Source organism: Gadus chalcogrammus, chromosome 22 (genome assembly GCF_026213295.1).
Source record: "Gadus chalcogrammus isolate NIFS_2021 chromosome 22, NIFS_Gcha_1.0, whole genome shotgun sequence".
Classification (NCBI taxonomy): Eukaryota; Metazoa; Chordata; class Actinopteri; order Gadiformes; family Gadidae; genus Gadus; species Gadus chalcogrammus.
This window is the reverse complement of record NC_079433.1, coordinates 11,887,041-11,889,961: the sequence shown is the minus strand read 5'-3', so window position 1 is coordinate 11,889,961 and position 2,921 is coordinate 11,887,041.

Here is a 2,921-nt window from a genome sequence, read left to right as displayed (position 1 = left end):
AGTTGACTTGCTGTGTTGAGTCGTTACAAAAAGTCTGTCAGCTCCAACACAAAGCCACAGCCCCAAACCTACAGCTTCACGTAGCGGTCACTTAATTACCATTCAAAGGGCACTTCCTGAGAGAAAAGGTTTCTAGAAGGTTTCTGGCTCCGTATTATCTTAAACGGATCCTTCTCTTATCACAACCACCCAGCCCCCCCGACTGTGACACAGCTGTCCTCAAAGCACCCCAGACTCCCCTCCGTCTGCATCCCCAGACTGCAGGGGTCTGTCCTCACAGAGCCTGCTAGATGTTTCCCGCCGGGGAAAAAGGCGATCCCCCCCAGGGAGACAGGGTGGACCTCAGGAGCTGATCAGCCTGATATGTTGGGGTATCGATCCGATGCCCTGCCCGACATCAGGCTACTGCAGGGACGGAACCGGGGGGGGGGGGGGGACATGAGACGGATTGGAGCCACGCGCGGGCACACGTTGCGGAAATGTGAACCATAAGCGGCTGGTAACCCCTCTGTGCCAGCCCCCCCTCACCCCCCACCCCCAAAAAATTAAATCTGAATAAACGCATTTATTCAGATTCGGATGCACCGGAAAGAAGCGTAGGCGGGCTGTCACAGCAGAGAGACAAGCCGTGCACTCCCATACACACACACATAACTACACACACACACACACACACACACACACACACATGCGCACCCACACACATCCCGACCCCAACTCCTCCTCCTCCTCCTCTCCGCCTCTTCGCTGCAGCTGTTGGCGGAACAGACAGATAAGCAGGCAGTCGCAGACCGGCTAATCCACAAGTAGCACGTCCACAGCCAGCCTAGGGAGAGAGGGGAGAGCTAGGGAGAGAGTGAGAGAGAAAGAGCTAGGGAGAGAGTGAGAGAGAGAGCGATGGAGAGAGCGAGGGAGAGCTAAAATGAGAGAGAGAGAGAGAGAGAGAGAGAGAGAGAGAGAGAGAGCAAAAGAGTGAGAGCTAGGGAGAGAGCCCTAGCTCTCTGAGAGAAAGAAATAGGGAGGCAGAGAGAGCTATTGAGAGTGAGCTGGCAAGAGATATACATGGAGAGGGAGCTAGAGAGGAAGGTAGGGAGAAAGAGAGAAAGAGAGGGGGGGGGGGATCTGAAGAGAGCTGGAGAAGGACATCAGGAAGGAGGTAATGGGTATGCTGGGTAAGGGATGTGGGTTTAGTAAGGAGCAGGTAGGGTTTAGCAGAGGAAACAGCAGTTCATAATGCTATTAGCGGATGCTGCTTTGAAAAAGGAAAAGAGAGTTTTTGCCGCAACAGACTTTAGCCGTAGTCTGCAGATTTCTCTCTCTTGCCATCTTCTCGCTCTGCTTCTTTTTCCATTACAGTTTTTTTTTACCACCTATTCCTGCCTGTTTTTCGTTTGCTGAATTTTGTCGTTCGTCTATTTGTGCAAAACATGCTCATGTTCTGCAACCAGCCGCGGCACCATTACAATTTGCCTCCTATCTCCCTCCCACTATGCTCCCACTCTCTCCCTCCCCTCTCTCTCCCCAGTCTGTCTGATGCTGATCTAGGTCACTGCGTCTGGAAGCGCAGTCTGGAGCTGCAGCCTCAGAGCGATGCGAGAGCCCCACACCCCCCACTCCCTCTCTCCCTCCCTGCCCTCTCCTCCCCCCCCCCACTCACCCCCAGTCTCTTCCAGCCCAGGTCTCTCCCAGCCTCCAGGGCAGATGGATGGATGGTGGAGGGCTGGGACAGGACCCAGAGAGACCCACCCGAACCTGGAGCCGCCTGGACCGCCCCGGGAGAACACAGGCAGTCGGGTGAGGACGCGGAACGTCTACGCCGGAACGCTGAACGCCAGTGTGTTGTTTCTGGGGCTTCGCCGCACGTGGGCACATTTGCTTGCTCACTTGACACCTAATATTAGACCAAGAGAGAGAGAGGGAAGCAGATGGGCAGTCAGACAACCGGCCAGGGAGTCAGGTAGACAAATAGACCGAAAGGACAGCCGATGTGATAGTCAGAAGAAATGTCAGACAGACAGGGAGAGACACGTGGATGGACTGGGAGACGGCCAGAAAGACAGAGAGAGAGATAGACTGATGTCCAGACAGTCGTATGCAGAGAAGAACAGACGGATAAGCGGACACATAGACAGCCTGACAGACAGAGGGATGGAGAGAAAGTCAGAAAGACAAATGGTTGGACAGTTGGATGACTCGTCCGACGGTTTAGAAAGGAGCGACGCAAAAACAGATGGATAGACAGGCAGTAGATCAGGCACAATTAAATGAAGATCAAAGCAAGAGAGCCGGGATACACGCTAGTATCTAGACTAGTGGCGGTTAAACCGGTGGGAGAAGCGGGAGAAAGGAGTAGAACGGGGTAAAACAGTTTCAGAGGCTAGAGCGGATCTTCAGGAAGGGGATTCTCAATGATCGCAATTCAGCTGCCACCCCTCCCCAAACCAAACCAACTTCTCCCAGAGTGTCCTAACTTCTCCGGGTTGATCTGGCTCTTCGACCTAGGGAGCGTTCTTCCATATCCGCAGTCTTTTAGGGACACGGCAGAACGCGGAGCCACGGCCAGGCACGCGACTTCAAACTGCCAACTCCGTAGAGCACTTGTCTTCTCTCGACTTGCCCTCCTTTCCTTTTCCTTCTTGAGGCTCCTGCGTATCCACGTCGATCCATCCAAAGCCAGACACTGTTTTTGCGGTTTCTATTCGCGTCCGAGCTCTGCCTCGATGCGACTCGTCTCTTCGCTTCTTTTTTTCTCCTCTCCTCACCGTCGCACGGCCTCCCGCCCGTTTAAAGGAGGGCGTCGGAGACTTTTATTTCCTGCGGAGAAACAAAAAAGACCAAAATGTGCTTTTGACCGACTCTTCTTCTCCTCCTGATGTTTCTCTTTCTCGCTCCCACTCCTTGGGTCTCCTCCGCTCCAGTCC